The sequence below is a fragment of the Triturus cristatus genome, chromosome 4_1 (assembly GCF_964204655.1).
Source record: "Triturus cristatus chromosome 4_1, aTriCri1.1, whole genome shotgun sequence".
NCBI classification, from domain to species: Eukaryota; Metazoa; Chordata; class Amphibia; order Caudata; family Salamandridae; genus Triturus; species Triturus cristatus.
In genome coordinates, this window is record NC_140585.1 from 836671975 (window position 1) to 836693113 (window position 21139).

Consider the following 21139-nt stretch of genomic DNA (forward strand, 5'->3'; position numbering starts at 1 on the left):
CACTCTTTTTGTCTGCTGCATCATTGCAATTGGATTTGAGGATTTTTTATTTGGATATTTTACAAGTAAGTGGTTGTTGTGTCTGTTTGATTGTGGGCATTGCAGTTGTTGTAACTACAATTTATTTTTGGTAACTATCATCATTCCTTTTTTTAAAAATGTTGTGGGTAGTAGTAGTCAGTAGTAGGCCCGAGCTAGTCATGGCCTCATGGTTGTGTGCATGATGAAGCAACTGTTCCTTTGGTGGTTTTTGAATGTATTTCATTTTCAAGCATCATTTAGGGCCTGGATGGCATTGGAATTAGTTTGGAAATGTGTTTTTTTGGGGTGGGCTTTCTGATGTTGGGTCTGGCCATGTGGCTGGTGGCCATTTTGAAGCCTAGGCCTACAAGCTTGCCTGGCCTTGTCTGCCAACAGGCCTGCTTTCATCCAGTAGGATCAGAGCAGGTAGCCACAACTTTATTAATCAAGTGTTTTCTGTGTGGTCTGTTGAATTTAGACATCATTTAGGGCATGGATGGCATTGGATTGAGTTGGGGAAGTGTGTTTTTTTGGGGTGGGCTTTCTGATGTTGTTGGGCCTGGCCATGTGGCTGGTGGCCATTTTGAAGCCTAGGCCTGCAAGTTTGCCTGGCCTTGTCTGCCAACAGGCCTGCTTTCATCCAGTAGGATCAGAGCAGGTAGCCACAGCTTTATTAATCAAGTGTTTTCTGTGTGGTCTGTTGAATTTAGACATAATTTAGGGCATGGATGGCATTGGATTGAGTTGGGGAAGTGTGTTTTTTTGGGGTGGGCTTTCTGATGTTGTTGGGCCTGGCCATGTGGCTGGTGGCCATTTTGAAGCCTAGGCCTGCAAGCTTGCCTGGCCTTGTCTGCCAACTGGCCTGCTTTCATCCAGTAGGATCAGAGCAGGTAGCCACAGCTTTATAAATCAAGTGTTTTCTGTGTGGTCTGTTGAATTTAGACATCATTTAGGGCATGGATGGCATTGGATTGAGTTGGGGAAGTGTGTTTTTTTGGGGTGGGCTTTCTGATGTTGTTGGGCCTGGCCATGTAGCTGGTGGCCATTTTGAAGCCTAGGCCTGAAGGTTTGCCTGGCCTTGTCTGCCAACAGGCCTGCTTTCATCCAGTAGAATCAGAGCAGGTAGCCACAGCTTTATTAATCAAGTGTTTTCTGTGTGGTCTGTTGAATTTAGACATCATTTAGGGCATGGATGGCATTGGATTGAGTTGGGGAAGTGTGTTTTTTTGGGGTGGGCTTTCTGAGGTTGTTGGGCCTGGCCATGTGGCTGGTGGCCATTTTGAAGCCTAGGCCTGCAAGTTTGCCTGGCCTTGTCTGCCAACAGACCTGCTTTCATCCAGTAGGATCAGAGCAGGTAGCCACAGCTTTATTAATCAAGTGTTTTCTGTGTGGTCTGTTGAATTTAGACATCATTTAGGGCATGGATGGCATTGGATTGAGTTGGGGAAGTGTGTTTTTTTGGGGTGGGCTTTCTGATGCTGGTTGTCCTAAAGACATGCTTTTGTTGTGTGTGTCTGGTGTGTGCTGGTGTGCAATGCATGCACCCTGCAGACCTTTTTGGGGCCTGTGAATGTTCATATTTGCATTTTGTTGCATTAAAAAGGCAGAGCAGTGTGCTTTAGCATTCATCCTTTACCAGGCTTTTATAGGCCTTTTGTCAGCTCCTGGTGTTTCCCAGGCCCCCTGCTTGTTTGTGATTTGTGAGTGTCCATGTGGCTGGTGGCCTTTTTTTGTGTTGGGAGTTATTAGTGTCCTGCTTTTGCCATATAGGCCTGCATGGTATTCCTATTGGATTACTGCTTCCATCCATCCACCCCCTTTGCCAGCAGCAGCTCCATGGATGCTGAGATGCTCAAATAATTTAATGGCAAATAGGGTCCACCCCACTTCCATTACATTTTTATTTTGGTGGTTCTTATTAACTTTCCTATCCTTCCTGAGAGTGTAGGGTGTGACTGACTGTACACAGTAGTATAACATAGCCCTTGTTCAAAAAAAGTCATAAATGGCTAGACTATATTTTTTGTTTGCACTAGTACAGTAGTAAGTAACTGAACCACAACAACAAATGCAACATTTCACTGATGTTCTTCTCCTGGCTTATTTGCATTTAGGTGCACAAAATGCCAGAGGAGGAGGTGTCATCAGCAACACACGGCTACCCGTTGTACTGCCAGCCAGACAGAAGTCCTGCTGCGCATCACGTCCACGTGTGACCAGAATTTGAAGATGGCCCCAAAGAAAGGTACCAGGTCCAGTACCAAGAAAGTTGCCGGTGAGAACAGAAAAAGGAAGTACCATTAACCACGACTGGTGGTGTGCCGGCCAATGTTTTTTTTGGCACCAAAAAAGTTACGCCTGCAGCAGCGTTGTCCGGGAACCAAGCTGGGAGCAGCACCTCAGCACCAGCGGTCCAACCCCACCAACCTAGGCCCAAGGGCTTTAGTGTCGCAGAGGTAGCCAGTCTACTAACGAGCAGCGATGTTGAAGAAATGTCATTATCGCAAAGTAGTACACAATCAACACAGGCGTAAACTCAGCAGATAAGTGTGCAGCCGCAACAAGAACAGCGCGGTACAAAAGGGGGTGGTGATGGACAGAGCATCAGAACCAATCAAACACTCACACCCAGTCAACAGATCTGGGTTTGATCCATCACCTTTCTATAGCCCACTCTGCCACCCCAGTTCAGATATGGCCATATGCAAATCAGTCTGACCCTGTGCCTCATGGGAACAGTCCAGACCGAACTGCCAAGCCATGCCTTTCCTGGACCGGAAACAAGCTTCCTAGGACCGGTTTCTGGGATTTCAGCCGTCTTCAGCCAGGCTTGCTTGAATCCAGTGGCAAAGTGAGCAAGGGACTCACGTCTGAGCATACCCTGCCAACTTATGGCGAACAAAGCGGTACAAAAGGGGGTGGTGATGGACGGAGCATCAGAACCAATCAAACACTCACACCCAGTCAACAGATCTGGGTTTGATCCGTCACCGTTCTTTAGCCCACTCTGCCACCCCAGTTCAGACATGGCCATATGCAAATCAGTCTGACCCTGTGCCTCATGGGAACAGTCCAGACCGAACTGCCAAGCCATGCCTTTCCTGGACCGGAAACAAGCTTCCTAGGACCGGTTTCTGGCATTTCAGACGTCTTCAGCAAGGCTTGCTTGAATCCAGTGGCAAAGAGTGGCAAAGTGAGCAAGGGACTCACGTCTGAGCATACCCTGCCAACTTATGGCGAACAAAGCGGTACAAAAGGGGGTGGTGATGGATGGAGCATGAGAACCAATCAAACACTCACACCCAGTCAACAGATCTGGGTTTGATCCATCACCGTTCTTTAGCCCACTCTGCCACCCCAGTTCAGACATGGCCAAATGCAAATCAGTCTGACCTGTGCCTCATGGGAAAAGTCCAGCCCGAACTGCCAAGCCATGCTTTTCCTGGACCGGAAACAAGCTTCCTAGGACCGGTTTCTGGCATTTCAGCCGTCTTCAGCCAGGCTTGCTTGAATCCAGTGGCAAAGTGAGCAAGAGACTCACGTCTGAGCATACCCTGCCAACTTATGGCGAACAAAGCGGTACAAAAGGGGGTGGTGATGGACGGAGCATCAGAACCAATCAAACACTCACACCCAGTCAACAGATCTGGGTTTGATCCATCACCGTTCTTTAGCCCACTCTGCCACCCCAGTTCAGACATGGCCATATGCAAATCAGTCTGACCCTGTGCCTCATGGGAACAGTCCAGCCCGAACTGCCAAGCCATGCCTTTCCTGGACCGGAAACAAGCTTCCTAGGACCGGTTTCTGGCATTTCAGCCGTCTTCAGCCAGGCTTGCTTGAATCCAGTGGCAAAGTGAGCAAGGGACTCACGTCTGAGCATACCCCTGCCAACTTATGGCAAACAAAGCGGTACAAAAGGGGATGGTGATGGACGGAGCATCAGAACCAATCAAACACTCAAACCCAGTCAACAGATCTAGGTTTGATCCATCACCGTTCTTTAGCCCACTCTGCCACCCCAGTTCAGACATGGCCATATGCAAATCAGTCTGACCCTGTGCCTCATGGGAACAGTCCAGCCCGAACTGCCAAGCCATGCCTTTCCTGGACTGGAAACAAGCTTCCTAGGACCGGTTTCTGGCATTTCAGACGTCTTCAGCCAGGCTTGCTTGAATCCAGTGGCAAAGTGAGCATGGGACTCACGTCTGAGCATACCCTGCCAACTTATGGCGAAGAAAGCGGTACAAAAGGGGGTGGTGATGGACGGAGCATCAGAACCAATCAAACACTCACACCCAGTCAACAGATCTGGGTTTGATCCATCACCGTTCTTTAGCCCACTCTGCCACCCCAGTTCAGACATGGCCATATGCAAATCAGTCTGACCCTGTGCCTCATGGGAACAGTCCAGCCCGAACTGCCAAGCCATGCCTTTCCTGGACCGGAAACAAGCTTCCTAGGACCGGTTTCTGGCATTTCAGCCGTCTTCAGCCAGGCTTGCTTGAATCCAGTGGCAAAGTGAGCAAGGGACTCACGTCTGAGCATACCCTGCCAACGTATGGCGAACAAAGCGGTACAAAAGGGGGTGGTGATGGACAGAGCATCAGAACCAATCAAACACTCACACCCAGTCAACAGATCTGGGTTTGATCCATCACCGTTCTTTAGCCCACTCTGCCACCCCAGTTCAGACATGGCCATATGCAAATCAGTCTGACCCTGTGCCTCATGGGAACAGTACAGCCCGAACTGCCAAGCCATGCCTTTCCTGGACCGGAAACAAGCTTCCTAGGACCGGTTTCTGGCATTTCAGCGGTCTGCAGCCCGGCTTGCTTGAATCCAGTGGCAAAGTGAGCAAGGGACTCACGTCTGAGCATACCCTGCCAACTTATGGCGAACAAAGCGGTACAAAAGGGGGTGGTGATGGATGGAGCATGAGAACCAATCAAACACTCACACCCAGTCAACAGATCTGGGTTTGATCCATCACCGTTCTTTAGCCCACTCTGCCACCCCAGTTCAGACATGGCCAATTGCAAATCAGTCTGACCTGTGCCTCATGGGAAAAGTCCAGCCCGAACTGCCAAGCCATGCTTTTCCTGGACCGGAAACAAGCTTCCTAGGACCGGTTTCTGGCATTTCAGCCGTCTTCAGCCAGGCTTGCTTGAATCCAGTGGCAAAGTGAGCAAGAGACTCACGTCTGAGCATACCCTGCCAACTTATGGCGAACAAAGCGGTACAAAAGGGGGTGGTGATGGACGGAGCATCAGAACCAATCAAACACTCACACCCAGTCAACAGATCTAGGTTTGATCCATCACCGTTCTTTAGCCCACTCTGCCACCCCAGTTCAGACATGGCCATATGCAAATCAGTCTGACCCGGTGCCTCATGGGAACAGTCCAGCCCGAACTGCCAAGCCATGCCTTTCCTGGACCGGAAACAATCTTCCTAGGATCAGTTTCTGGCATTTCAGCCGTCTTCAGCCAGGCTTGCTTGAATCCAGTGGCAAAGTGAGCAAGGGACTCATGTCTGAGCATACCCTGCCAACTTATGGCGAACAAAGCGGTACAAAAGGGGGTGGTGATGGACGGAGCATCAGAACCAATCAAACACTCAAACCCAGTCAACAGATCTAGGTTTGATCCATCACCGTTCTTTAGCCCACTCTGCCACCCCAGTTCAGACATGGCCATATGCAAATCAGTCTGACCCTGTGCCTCATGGGAACAGTCCAGCCCGAACTGCCAAGCCATGCCTTTCCTGGACCGGAAACAAGCTTCCTAGGACCGGTTTCTGGCATTTCAGACGTCTTCAGCCAGGCTTGCTTGAATCCAGTGGCAAAGTGAGCATGGGACTCATGTCTGAGCATACCCTGCCAACTTATGGCGAAGAAAGCGGTACAAAAGGGGGTGGTGATGGACGGAGCATCAGAACCAATCAAACACTCACACCCAGTCAACAGATCTGGGTTTGATCCATCACCGTTCTTTAGCCCACTCTGCCACCCCAGTTCAGACATGGCCATATGCAAATCAGTCTGACCCTGTGCCTCATGGGAACAGTCCAGCCCGAACTGCCAAGCCATGCCTTTCCTGGACCGGAAACAAGCTTCCTAGGACCGGTTTCTGGCATTTCAGCGGTCTGCAGCCCGGCTTGCTTGAATCCAGTGGCAAAGTGAGCAAGGGACTCACGTCTGAGCATACCCTGCCAACTTATGGCGAACAAAGCGCTACAAAAGGGGGTGGTGATGGACGGAGCATCAGAACCAATCAAACACTCACACCCAGTCAACAGATCTGGGTTTGATCCGTCACCGTTCTTAAGCCCACTCTGCCACCCCAGTTCAGACATGGCCATATGCAAATCAGTCTGACCCTGTGCCTCATGGGAACAGTCCAGCCCGAACTGCCAAGCCATGCCTTTCCTGGACCGGAAACAAGCTTCCTAGGACCGGTTTCTGGCATTTCAGCCGTCTTCAGCCAGGCTTCCTTGAATCCAGCGGCAAAGTGAGCAAGGGACTCACGTCTGAGCATACCCTGCCAACTTATGGCGAACAAAGCGGTACAAAAGGGGGTGGTGATGGACGGAGCATCAGAACCAATCAAACACTCACACCCAGTCAACAGATCTGGGTTTGATCCATCACCGTTCTTTAGCCCACTCTGCCACCCCAGTTCAGACATGGCCATATGCAAATCAGTCTGACCCTGTGCCTCATGGGAACAGTCCAGCACGAACTGCCAAGCCATGCCTTTCCTGGACCGGAAACAAGCTTCCTAGGACCGGTTTCTGGCATTTCAGCCATCTTCAGCCAGGCTTGCTTGAATCCAGTGGCAAAGTGAGCAAGGGACTCACGTCTGAGCATACCCTGCCAACTTATGGCGAACAAAGCGGTACAAAAGGGGGTGGTGATGGACGGAGCATCAGAACCAATCAAACACTCACACCCAGTCAACAGATCTGGGTTTGATCCATCACCGTTCTTTAGCCCACTCTGCCACCCCAGTTCAGACATGGCCATATGCAAATCAGTCTGACCCTGTGCCTCATGGGAACAGTCCAGCCCGAACTGCCAAGCCATGCCTTTCCTGGACCGGAAACAAGCTTCCTAGGACCGGTTTCTGGCATTTCAGACGTCTTCAGCCAGGCTTGCTTGAATCCAGTGGCAAAGTGAGCATGGGACTCACGTCTGAGCATACCCTGCCAACTTATGGCGAACAAAGCGGTACAAAAGGGGGTGGTGATGGACGGAGCATCAGAACCAATCAAACACTCACACCCAGTCAACAGATCTGGGTTTGATCCATCACCGTTCTTTAGCCCACTCTGCCACCCCAGTTCAGACATGGCCATATGCAAATCAGTCTGACCCTGTGCCTCATGGGAACAGTCCAGCCCGATCTGCCAAGCCATGCCTTTCCTGGACCGGAAACAAGCTTCCTAGGACCGGTTTCTGGCATTTCAGCCGTCTTCAGCCAGGCTTGCTTGAATCCAGTGGCAAAGTGAGCAAGGGACTCACGTCTGAGCATACCCTGCCAACTTATGGTCAACAAAGCGGTACAAAAGGGGGTGGTGATGGACGGAGCATCAGAACCAATCAAACACTCACACCCAGTCAACAGATCTGGGTTTGATCCATCACCGTTCTTTAGCCCACTCTGCCACCCCAGTTCAGACATGGCCATATGCAAATCAGTCTGACCCTGTGCCTCATGGGAACAGTCCAGCACGAACTGCCAAGCCATGCCTTTCCTGGACCGGAAACAAGCTTCCTAGGACCGGTTTCTGGCATTTCAGCCATCTTCAGCCAGGCTTGCTTGAATCCAGTGGCAAAGTGAGCAAGGGACTCACGTCTGAGCATACCCTGCCAACTTATGGTGAACAAAGCGGTACAAAAGGGGGTGGTGATGGACAGAGCATCAGAACCAATCAAACACTCACACCCAGTCAACAGATCTGGGTTTGATCCATCACCGTTCTTTAGCCCACTCTGCCACCCCAGTTCAGACATGGCCATATGCAAATCAGTCTGACCCTGTGCCTCATGGGAACAGTCCAGCCCGAACTGCCAAGCCATGCCTTTCCTGGACCGGAAACAAGCTTCCTAGGACCGGTTTCTGGCATTTCAGCCGTCTTCAGCCAGGCTTGCTTGAATCCAGTGGCAAAGTGAGCAAGGGACTCACGTCTGAGCATACCCTGCCAACTTATGGCGAACAAAGTGCTACAAAAGGGGGTGGTGATGGACGGAACATCAGAGCCAATCAAACACTCACACCCAGTCAACAGATCTGGGTTTGATCCATCACCGTTCTTTAGCCCACTCTGCCACCCCAATTCAGACATGGCTGTATGCAAATCAGTCTGACCCTGTGCCTCATGGAACAGTCCAGCCCGAACTGCCAAGCCATGCCTTTCTTGGACCGTAAACAAGCTTCCTAGGACCGGTTTCTGGCATTTCAGCCGTCTTCAGCCAGGCTTGCTTGAATCCAGTGGCAAAGTGAGCAAGGAACTCACATCTGAGCATACCCTGCCAACTTATGGCAAACAAAGCGGTACAAAAGGGTTGGTGATGGTCGGAGCATCAGAACCAATCAAACACTCACACCCAGTCAACAGATCTGGGTTTGATCCATCACCGTTCTTTAGCCCACTCTGCCACCCCAGTTCAGACATAGCCATATGCACATCAGTCTGACCCTGTGCCTCATGGGAACAGTCCAGCCCGAACTGCCAAGCCATGCCTTTCCTGGACCGGAAACAAGCTTCCTAGGACCGGTTTCTTGCATTTCAGCCGTCTCCAGCCAGGCTTGCTTGAATCCAGTGGCAAAGTGAGCAAGGGAATCACGTCTGAGCATACCCTGCCAACTTATGGCGACCAAAGCGGTACAAAAGAGGGTGATGATGGACGGAGCATCAGAACCAATCAAACACTCACACCCAGTCAACAGATCTGGGTTTGATCCATCACCGTTCTTTAGCCCACTCTGCCACCCCAGTTCAGACATGGCCATATGCAAATCAGTCTGACCCTGTGCCTCATGGGAACAGTCCAGCCCGAACTGCCAATCCATGCCTTTCCTGGACCGGAAACAAGCTTCCTAGGACCAGTTTCTGGCATTTCAGCCGTCTTCAGCGAGGCTTGCTTGAATCCAGTGGCAAAGTGAGCAAGGGACTCACGTCTGAGCATACCCTGCCAACTTATGGTGAACAAAGCGGTACAAAAGGGGGTGGTGATGGACGGAGCATCAGAACCAATCAAACACTCACACCCAGTCAACAGATCTGGGTTTGATCATCACCGTTCTTTAGCCCACTCTGCCACCCCAATTTTAAGACTTTCGGTATTCACAGAAGGCATTTAGGAGTCCTAAAGTTAGGACTCCTAACTTCTGTGAATACCGAAATGAGTAAGTGTCATCTGTGAATACCAAAATGAGTAAGTGCCTTCTGTGAATACGAAAATGATAGTAAGTTTAGGATTTTGTCTTAAGTTAGTTCTGTGAATCGGGCCCTTAGAGTTATGGAGGTAGATGTAGAAGAGGGGGGTGATGCTGATGTTGATGAAGACGAGCCAGTCATCACGCACATTACTCCCGCCCCAAAGGGATTGGAGACCAACATTCTCACCCTATCCAGAAAGGCTGCTACTGAGCGGGATGTAGCACGGATATCACCAACACAGGTTACACCACCACTACCTCCAGCTGCCATATTTTCCGAAGCCCGGCAGGGATCTACATCCAGCTCAACCATCTCAGTAGGTAGTGGTAGTAAAAGTCACAGTCTAGGTGCACAGGGTCACATTTCAAGCACACCCTCCAGTTAATCTGGTATTGAAAGTGGCACATCCAGCAGTGCCAGAAAGTTCTCCTCCCCAGTTTGGGACTTCTTTTCTGTTAGCACCAAGGAGGAGAACGTTGCTATATGCTCAATTTGTCGGCAAGGTGTTTGGCGGGGTAAGCTTGGTACAAACTATGGTACCGGAGGCCAAGCAAGTCATCTCAGAATACACCACACTATCGTGTGGGAGAATCACCTACTTCAGTTAAAAGAAAGTAGAAAAACTCAACCCATTGAAGTTGGTCAGGAAGAATCAGGGAGCGATATTATTGCGGTGGAAGGTGAAGAAGAGGGAGGCATTTCTAGCCCTGTCCCCAGTAGTGCAGTGGTACCGCCCACATCCTCCTCTGTAACATCTGAGTGGCACCGCAGTAAGAGCCATACTCAGAATCAGGCTGAGACACCAAGGCGACCGAGTACCGCAATGAGACAAACTGTGTCGTTGAGCCTAAGTGGGTTAATGAAAACAGCACCACAAAGGAAAGTAATCCAGCCTACCATTGAGAGCATGTTTAGGTTGGAGGGGCAGTTCCAACGCAACCACCCAACGGCACGGTTGTACAATGCGAAGCTGGCTAAAATGTTAGCGCTGGACCTTCTTCCTCTTTCATTTGTGGAAGGGGTGGGTTTCCTTGAATTTGTGTCAGCCATCTGCCCTAAATGGAAGGTTCCCAGCCGGTCCTATTTCGCAAGAATTGCTGTTCCGGCACTACATCATGATGTGCTGGAATTGGTTGGACAAGCTTTGCAGCAGAGTGCTGTTCACAATCTCCACCTGACAACAGACATGTGGACCAGTTGCCAAGCCACAGATTACATGTGCATCACTGCACACTGGGTCTCTTTTGTGGGGGTTAGAGATAAGCTATCTGCACGAGGTGCTGTTGACACAGCGGTGATTTTTAAAGGTCCTCGGAAACATGCAACTGTAGCCATGTTCGCCATGGAGAAATCTCATACGGCTGAAAACATTTTAGACGAGTTTCGCAGCAAGGTTTTGGAATGGCTGCGGCCAAGAGGGCTTAGTATTGGTTTTGTTGCCACAGACAATGGCAGTAATGTACTTACGGCCATGGAACTTGCTTCCTATTTCAGGGTTCCGTGTTTGGCGCACTACATAAACATTATAGTTCAAGACTTTCTGAAAAAAGAACCCATAGTCAGCAATTTACTGGCCATCTGCCGAAGAATATGCACTAATTTCAGCCATTCTTTTAAAGCTCGGAAGCAGCTGAGGATCATCCAATGTGAACATAGGATGCCAGTCAAGGCACTCATCCAGGAGGTGGCAACACGTTTGAACTCAACACATTACATGCTTGATCATCTGTATGAGCAGTACAGGTCATTCCATGAATATGTCTGGAAAAGAAGAGGGGATGCTACTGTTAAAGGCATGAACCTTGAGATGGAGCAATGGAGCCTAATTAAATGCCTGACTGAGATGCTTTGTCCTTTTGAGGTCTTCACACGTGAAGTCAGCAAGGAGGACTGTACAATGGGCCAAGATATCCCATTATTGCAAATGCTAGAGCATCAGCTGAAGAATGTTTCTGAATCATACAAAGGTGTAGAGGACAAAAAAGGGAAGCCTATGACTTGGTGGGGAGCTTAGCCCGTCGCTTAGCTGAAAATGTAAGGATACAAAATAGAATTTTGTCACAAGAACATTACATTTGTGCCACAATTCTGGATCCGCGTGCAAAATTTGGACTGAAGACATTCTTTGCTTTTTCCGAGATTGATGTTGCCCGCTACAAAACTTGTATAGCTGAAGCAGCCAGTAAATTGGAAAACGAATGGCTGCTAATTAAAAGCCCGCAAGATCAACCCACAAGAAGTACTGCAGCAGGGCATGAAGGATCAAGTGCAACTTCGTCAGCTGAGGGCAGTGCGTTTGGATCACAACACTAACCATCACTATCGACAACAGCAACAATAACTGGATCATTCGGCTCAGTACAATCGTTAGACGATTGGTATGTACAGTTAGGCATTAATAAGCACAGTGCTGATGCACAGAGAAAAGAGAACGAAAGCTTACCAGCAGCACCCCTGAACATTGAGCGGATGGTCCAGGCCTAACTGGACGACCCAACAGAGGTGTACATTGATCAAAACCCATTGCAGTATTGGTATAGGAAAAGGTCTGAATGGCCACTGCTCAGCAGGCTTGCGATAAGCTATTGGGCTTGCCCTGTCACAAGTGTCTCTTCCGAACGTGTTTTCAGTGCTGCTGGTTCCATTGTAACATTGAGAAGGACCAGTCTCTCACCCAAAAACGTGGAGAGGTTAACAATGATCAAAATGAATCGGCACTTCATACCACCGAATTACACAATACATGAAGCAATGGAGGAAGATGAGGACAGCGGCTCAGGTGACGGAAGTAGTGTGTCACATGATGATTACCTACTACTGGCTGACCCCCCAGAGTTTGAGGACGAGCTATACTTCCCTGACAATGAGTCTTCCTCCCTTTTTTCCCCCTTTATTTGTGTGTCTGTCGTTCCGGTTACAAACTTGTGAATCACAACAAATCCATTACCACGTCTTCTACTCTACTTATTTAATATACAAGTTTCAGGTGTCTGCAATTTGACAGTACAGTCCTCCGAATCCAGCTCCTCCGCTCCATCATACTGAATCACCCGCCCAAATCCATTGCCCTCATGAATGATGATTGGATGATGGTAAATACTAGAAGAACAAATTCAAACTTTCCTAGTCCTGCCAAAAGAAGTGGAGCATGAATCAGATGACTACTATAGCTATCCTCCGTTCAGAGCCGAGAGAGACTGCCCATTAACTGAAAATAAGATGGAACAGGTAATGATTGATGCCATGCATTGGACGCAGAGTCGCAGACTAAATGATTTTGTTGTGTTTTTTGTGCATGAAGTTATGTAATTGTGCACTAATCATCTTTCTACAGAACACACTAAACTTAACTCAAGGTGATTTCAATTTTCCCCTTCTTGCAAACAAGAAATTTGTACTTCTCCTGCAGCTTGTTGATCAATTTCTTTTAATTCAATACAGGAAGGGGACTCACTCAATCTGCGCAATGAGTATGATTGACACAACAGCACCGTCCATGATGATCATGGCGAAATAGACGGCCCGTTAACTTAAGATGAGAAGAAACAGGTAATGACAATTAATGGCATGCATTGGACACCTGACTCTGAGCGATTGGTGTTTGTTTTTTCGTTGTTTGTTGTGCACAAAGTGAAGTCAAAGTGTACTAGTAATCTATCTTTCTGTACTCACTAAAGACTGACTCAAGTCAATAATATTTCTACTCTTGTTGTGTAATAACAATTTTACTTCTACTGCAGGCCGATCTTCACAGTCAGTCAGTAAAAGTATCGGAGATGATGATGAAGTCAGGAGGACGTTTCATGAGTGGCATAAAACTTAAAAGCCTAAAGGTAAACACGTCAACAACAACCACAGCAGACCCAAATTTCTGTGTAGAAGTGGAATAGAGTGTAGCAGTGGGATGACTGCGGTGCATTGATTTACTAACTTAAACTGTAAAATGCTATGTTTGGAATGGATAATGTGCTTTGCCTTTGTCCAACTCTTTAAAAAAAAAAAAAAAAGTACTCTAAAGTCTAAACGTAGGATGTGCTACTGCTAAGCAACATGCCGTCAGGACTGTCACTGTGGGCCTGCTCTCTCCTGTTATTGTTGAAGGTCAATGGCGGAAACAGACTAGAGTAGAGATGATGCATACATGCCTCCTCGGAAAGTGTTCTTGTTGCACTACACCATAACTTGTGCATTTGTTTCAACTTTGTTTTTCAATATCCCCTTTGGTTTTGCATCTACAATTACAGGCCGGGCCTTGCCCTATACTTTGGAAAACCTTACAATGCACACTTACCTTACCAATAAATCGACATTTTTTGTTCCAGCCGGGCAGTGGCTAGTGGCGACACACCCAAGATTGATGGACGAGAGGAGCAAGAGGGATGCCGAGATGCAAATCCAGTCCACATTTTTTACCAGGATAACACAGTAACAGTATCAACTTTTATCTTCTTTTAAATAATTTGAATAATATTTTTGTATACAATCTTTACAACAGTGTGTTCTTGTTGTTGTTATTATCATCATTAGGTTTGCTCTCTGTTTACGATTCTTCCCTACCAATATTTAAAATTTCTATTTGCTATCTGTAAAATTATTAAGGCTGGAACAACAGAACAAGAAGTGTATGTAATCCGGGTCTCTCATCATCATGCATGCATTTCCTATTCCTCCCTTAACATATGGATATGGTAGTCTTCAAAGATTGTCGTTTTTCAATGTCAAACCTATCCCAAAACCCCCTTCCCATCCATTCAACAATCCCTAATCCTCTTCCCCCGGGCTGTGTGACCTATTGTCGAGGTGTGACTAAATTAAATGTACACCAATACTTAATCACACGCTTGCTGGGGCGGATGTGGCAAAAGCAACAGTTCTTCTTCTGCTTGCCCACCCATGAGTAGGATATTTTAGAGGTTATTTTATTTAACAAAGGAACATATACCTCAGCATTAATTGCCGGCATTGATTGGATTTGTTTGTTGTCATTCCTCATACACAGCACTAACTGTTAGGCTGTAGGCCTAGTCAAGTGACTCGACACAACTATAGTTTGTAACTCTGTCTGGTAGGCTATCCCAACCACCATTATGTTTTGTTGTGAAATATTTTAGCATATTATTGTTGCTCGGTAAGTTCTGTACTGTACTTCATTCTACTACTCCTCTAACAGTCTCTCAAAGGCGATTGACTGTCTCCTTTTCTTTTTTTGCAAATGCTGCTGCCCTGCCAGTGTCTACTACTACTACTACTATACTACCACCACCACCCCAATCATGGCATGTTAGAAAAAGGAAACCATCTTCACCATGCAGCCATTGCTGTGCCTAAGTTAAACATCAAGCACAGGTAAAAGAGAAGTTTGGGGGAGGCAGAATTATTAATGGTCATGTTTTCAATGAATTCAATTTCACACACCCCTTTGAGTCCAGATAAAGAATGCATAGACTAGAGGAGAGACTGAAAGTACTAGTAGGACAAGTCAATCAGTGAGGGGTGCCGCATCTATATGCTTGTGTCTTACACAGTCAGCCAATTATTTAAATCAAACACTGGCTATGGGCGGCCCTGCACCAGCAAGGAAACAGTGTGATGTAAAACAGTAACCCCACCTACAAAACATTAACAACATTGCATGTAACGTAGAAAAATATATTTAATTTACCCTAACAAAAATAAACTAAAAACCCACAAAAGCTGACCCACCCCCTTCCCTAACCCGAACCAATGTCCGTAGGAAAGTCCAGGAGAAAATAGTTGTCCGAAAAGCAAAAACCCAACGCCCAAACCAGTTCCCACCCACCCAAACAAGAATTTAAAAAGTGGCAGAACTTGAAGACAGGGACTAAGGTGTGGGGCGGAACTGAAGGAGGACACGCATCTGCTCCTCTAAATGGGCGATACGGCGTCTGAGGGTGCGGCAGTTACAGCCACAGTGGGGGGGCACCAGAGATGGCACTGCGGTGGAGGCGGGCAGCTGCCAGACGGTGGCGCCGTACCGCTGGAGGGCGGTGGCTGGGGCCCGGGGCACTGGAGGAGGCTTCAAGTGCTGCTTCAGTCTCCTCCTCCCCCTCTGCCAAGACCACCAGCCGCCGGTATTCATGCTGGATTGCCTCCAGCTTCCGGCACCGTGCCTTGGCGGCCAACTTCTTTCGATTGAGTTTAGGAGTAGCTGTGTATCAAAAAGAAAAAAAAAACCAATTGTGAAATATACTCTTAGAAAAACAGTAAGACAAGTTAATTATTTATACACATAGTGACATGGTAGAGTAGCACTATAAAGCACAGTAGTACATAACATTTTAAATCTCGCCCGTCCTTCTTCCTTCCACCCGTCTTTCACTTTTTAGTTGAACAGTGCACCAGGTGCTCTTCTCCATAAAACTTTCAAAGCGGAGTTGAAATCAGGTAGATGAGGCCATTGGTTACTCAATACTCCCGCTCCTATGCCAATTAAAGGGATTCTAGTCTTCTAGTTCATTCTTCAAACGTTCACAACAACTCATACTTACTTAGGACATCGGATGGCGGGCATCCTCACGCTAAAAAGGGTGGGGGTCCCATGGGGACAATTAATTAGGAGGATGCGCCCGGCACAGTGGCGAGCGCATCCTGTTTTTTTTACATTCTGGTTGGCAGTGCCAAAAGCAATGCTAAAAATACATGTTGTGCTGCTTTTCCAAGCACAACATGACAGGCCCCGTGCGGAGCCTGTCACGTTTTGCTTTGAAAGGCAGGGGGGGTACCATAGCATAGGTACCCTTCATGGGGACCCCCAAGCATACTCTGCAATGTCTGCATGCCTTTCCGTGGCAGACGGCAATGCCGCCCCGCAAAAGCATTCCAAAATGCAGATTATATGGCTGGCGGTGTGTTCAGAGAGACACCACCACCATATTGAACCCTTTTCCGCCTGGTCGACATGTGGGGGGTCTGACTCTTTTCTACGGGGATGGCGGGAGGTTTGCCCCTGCGGTGTCGGTGGTGAATACCGCCGGCCCGGCAGGGACAATACACCCGCCATCCTAATGGGGCCCTAAGAGTACAGTATACATACAGTACACCCTTGCAGTGAGTGTACTGTCAAGTTCAACAATAGTTAAGGATTATGAATCTAACTTACCACCGCCTGCCACTGATGCTGCCACTCCCCCTACCGCTCCATCGTCGGTATCTGCAGCAACTGCCGCATCCTCTCCCTCCGCGTCGCCTTTGCTGGCCCCGGCAATGGTGGTCGTTAGTGCGCCTAGAAAACATTACACATTCATTAGGCGTCATATACACCTCCCCCTATTGATCAGTAGCAAGGATGAAAAATGAGTTCATAGTATACCAACATACATCACTAGTACAAATCAGGTAGTAGTAGAGTTGACACTAATAGTTATATATGGTCATTCTAGCCTTTGCTTAGTTAGCCCGAGCCATGCAACCATTTTACCTTTGTGTCTTTTATTTTTGCACATGTGACGTTACCTTGCAGCTTTTTGTATAAGACACCTTTGAGCCCACATGACCTGCCTCACACTGCTACTCTCTACGCGCTGCGTACAAGCGGTCAACAAAAACATTAACAAGCCACTTTTTTATGAAGTACTGGTATACTGTTAGTCCATATTGCTTATCCATAAGTGCTACACTTTTTGGCACGGCTGAGAAATGCTTGCAAGTTGCAATATACTAACGCGCACCATTTCATTTTTCGCATTACAGACGGAAGATTCCCTGCTACGAACCAGAGCTTTGCAGAGCTTATGAATGATGCAACAACTACCAGTACTTGGTTCTTCTAAGGTAAGGGGCCCCTTCACTCAGATCTTCATTTATAAATTTATATAAACTAAATTCCTAGGGGATGGTGGTGCTGCCTTCCACCACTGTTCAGTTATCATGATTTAATTCCCAACTGTAAGTAAGTGTAACAATGTACAGAGCTTCTCAATTCAAAATAAACATTTTGAACTTACATAAACTTGGTGGTATTTGGTGTGGACTAACTTATACGAGTGAGCAAATTAAAGTAAGGGTGTGGATGTGCATTGCTTCCATGACTGAGAGGTTGGGTGTGTTATGTTCTGGGTTGTCTACTTGTTGGGTATCTTGGGGGGAGGTTTCGGAGACCTAATAGTTATGACAAGACAGTACTATAGTCGAGCAGGGGATTGTGGTGGGTTCTGAATTTCTGATTGAGGTGTGTGAGGAAGGTCCAACCTACCATCACCAACATCCTATTTTCTTGTGCAAAGGTCTGTATGTGCAAGATCCCTACAACAGTAGTAGTATGTCCTATAGGCTATCATATCAAAATAGTAATGGGGGCGTGGCTTGGCTGCAGAGCGGAATGGCTGCCTAAAACCGCAGCTCCGCCGATCGAGCACATAAATCCGTCATTTATCAGCTTTACTGGCGTCTGGGCTCGGACCTCCTGACCCTGGAAGTGTGCTGGGTATATCTGCCCCGCTCGTCGGACCATCCGGTCCCGTTGTTGCAGCTGCTGCGGTACGCAGCCCAGAGTGATCGCATTGCCGCGGCAGCCTGGAGCTCGAGCGAGCGCCGGGGACTGGAGTACGGCGTGGCCCGAGTGCAGAACGTGCAGTGGGGCGGCGGCCGCTTGATCGCTCCGGCTTGCAGAACATCGGATGGTTCAGCGCATTCCCCTGAGGCTGCCATCGAGGTGTCGCGAGGCCAGCGAGCCGGCGAGATGGTCCGCGGCATCCAATACTGAGGTGTGACGAGGGAAGGAATCGTGGACTGGCTGTGGGACGCCACGAGGTCGAGAGACGAACGCCGGAGCTGGCGGTAAGCGGAGTTGCTGGGGCGAGGGCTGGGGGGCTCCGGTCCTGACCAAGAAGGGGGGGAGGCCACCCCGTGCCCATAGATCGCCTGCGCTCTGCTCGGGACTTCGGAGACTTCGGCGGCCCTGGAGGTGGCGGCTGTGAGGCGGCCATTTTAATCAGCGCCGGCTACGTGGCGACTCCCTACCATTGAGAGCCTAAAGGTGTCGATCGGTGTGCCGTGGTTGGCTGGGGGGCTCCTTTCTGGCCCTGGATCGGCACTGGACTGCGCACGCTGTGAATCGGCGGCCCCTGCTGCGGCGACCGGACTGCTGGCGGGGCCCGGGGCCGGCTGGCTCTGACCCCGGATTGTGGAGTGTATGCTCCCCCCCGCCGAATTGAGGCCGAGGACGTGGCTGCTGGTGGCGGAGTGTGCGGTGCGAGGATCCACTGTACAACAACTGGCCCGGGGCTGGAGGGCTCGCTCTGTGGGCGCCCCTGTTCAGTTTGCCACGTTACGACCATATCGCGACTCTGAGAAATAGCCCCCTGGGACGTCTGCCCTTCCCGCTGCCTGCTGCGAGAATCAAGTCGGGGGTGGCCTGTATCGGGAGGGGAGTTTGTTGACCGTCTGCCCTCGCCTGCGACACGCGCTGGGAGGTAGCCATGGGCAAGCCGGATACGCGGCAGCCGAAAATTACATTCGACAAGACCAAGCAGAAAACGTCGGACCAGGAACACCGCGACGCAGAGGCCGCCCGAGGCGATCAGAGTGGCTCCCAGGACGCGGACATCAAATCCATGTTTCAAGAACTAAAAGTAAGCCTGCAGGGCATAGATGGCAAAATGGACGCACTGGCGGCGCGCATGGACAGTATCACGTCTCGTGTGGACAAACAAGAAGGAAGAGTAGAGACGCTTGAAACGCGAGTGGCTGATACGGAGGAAAGCCAAACGGACCTCGCCACAAAACTGCGGGGCATGGACAAAGTCCTGGCGCTTATACAACAAAAAAACGAGGACTTAGAAGCGCGCTCAAGGCGCAACAACGTTCGCGTCACGGGAGTGGCGGAAACGACAGACATCACAAACATGGAACTATACGTTGAACAGATGATGAAAGACCTGTTTGGGTCGGGTCTATCGCCGATGTTCCTTGTCGAGAGGGCGCACCGCACACTGGGGCCCAGGCCTAAACCAGGCACGCCACCTAGGCCTATCATTGCACGCGTGTTAAATTATAGGGACCGAGACACGATATTGCGCATGGCAAGAGACATGAAAGATGTGCAATATAAAGGCAACCACATCGCAATATACCCTGATTATACTATGCAGGTGCAGGCCGCTCGCAGAGAATTTATGCCAGCAAAGAAACTATTCCAGCAAACGGGAACTAAATACTCCCTAATATACCCTGCGAAACTCCGGGTACAAGGCCCCGGAAAGCCATCTTTCTTTTTGGACGCGAAGGCGGCTCTGCTATATGCGAAACAACTAGCGAAGGATCAGAAGAATCAGGCACCTCCAGTGGGACCGGTACAAGGGGACAGGCTGAGTGATGTTGAATAAGTTACCCTGTGTGGCTTTCAGTTATGCTGCTCTGTTTTGCCTGCGCTGGCCGGTTCGGCTACTATTGACTGTTGCGTAGATGGGAGGATTGGATTGAGACGCTGGGAGGGCACTGTGGCAGATTGCTGGGTTCTGGCGAAGGAGGTCCTCGAGCTGCCATGCCAGGTCATAGCTCGATCACCCTGTCAAAAGTACGGGGGTAGGTGTTGGCCAACCTGCGTACCTCAAGGGATGATTCCCACACATTGGTTACGACCACTGGCTGTAGTTACAGCTCTATTAGTTGGGAGGGTAACCTGGGGGGGCATTGCACAACCTAATTGGGGGGTTGGAGCGGGTGGGGATTGGGCTGACTTAAGTTTGGGGGGGTATGTTGGGGTTGGTGTGTTTTACGGTGTTGAGTCGAGAGAGGCAAGATATGTTGCTGCAACGCATGCCGCTCACTGTTCACTGCCTTGTCGGCAGGCTTTCAGTTTGCTGAGCTCTGGACGTCCCCGCATATTGTGGCCTGATAGGCTGATAGGGTATTTTTTGCATCTAGGCGCGGAATGGCCGGGCGACTGGGAGCAAGGAACATGTCTGCTGTTTGAACGAGATCTTTTCCTATGCCTGTCGCTGTGAAGAACATAACATGCATTACTTGGAATGTACGAGGTATGAATGATAGACGCAAAGCGCGATTGGTGCAGGCCTTCCTACTCAGAAAAGGCGCCGACATCTGCCTCCTGCAGGAGACGCATTTGATGGGGTGAGGTAATTCATGCACCTTATTCCAACTACTCCAGAGGGGTGGCGATATTACTTAGAAAGGGTCTTCACTGGAGGACACATGTGGAAATCAGAGACACAGGGGGCAGATATATTCTACTAGTGGGGTCGTTGTGCGGCGCAAGAGTGATCCTGGTGAATGTATATGGCCCGAATGACGACAACCCAGAGTTCTACGAGGACTTGTGGCACAGGGTGCGGGCCTGCGGGCCGGCAGCGATATTGTGGGGGGGTGACTACAATGTGGTACTGTCAGATACTATAGATAGGCAGGGCACAACCAGAGAACATCACCCCAGGGCGTCGGAGGCGCTTGGCTATATTATGTAGGCCTGGGCAAAATTTCCGTTCCGTTCGCAGAATTTGCGATAATTTGGCATTTCCGCGTTCCGCGGAGAGCGCGGAAATGTCAAAATTTCCGCATTCCGCAGCTTTGCGATAATTTGGTTCTTGCTCGCGCTGTAAAATAATACATTCTCGCACGTGCGATCGCCTTACCTGAATCCCCGCGTTCGCCGACAAGTTTTCCCGATCCGGTCGCGTTCTCCATGAGATGTTGT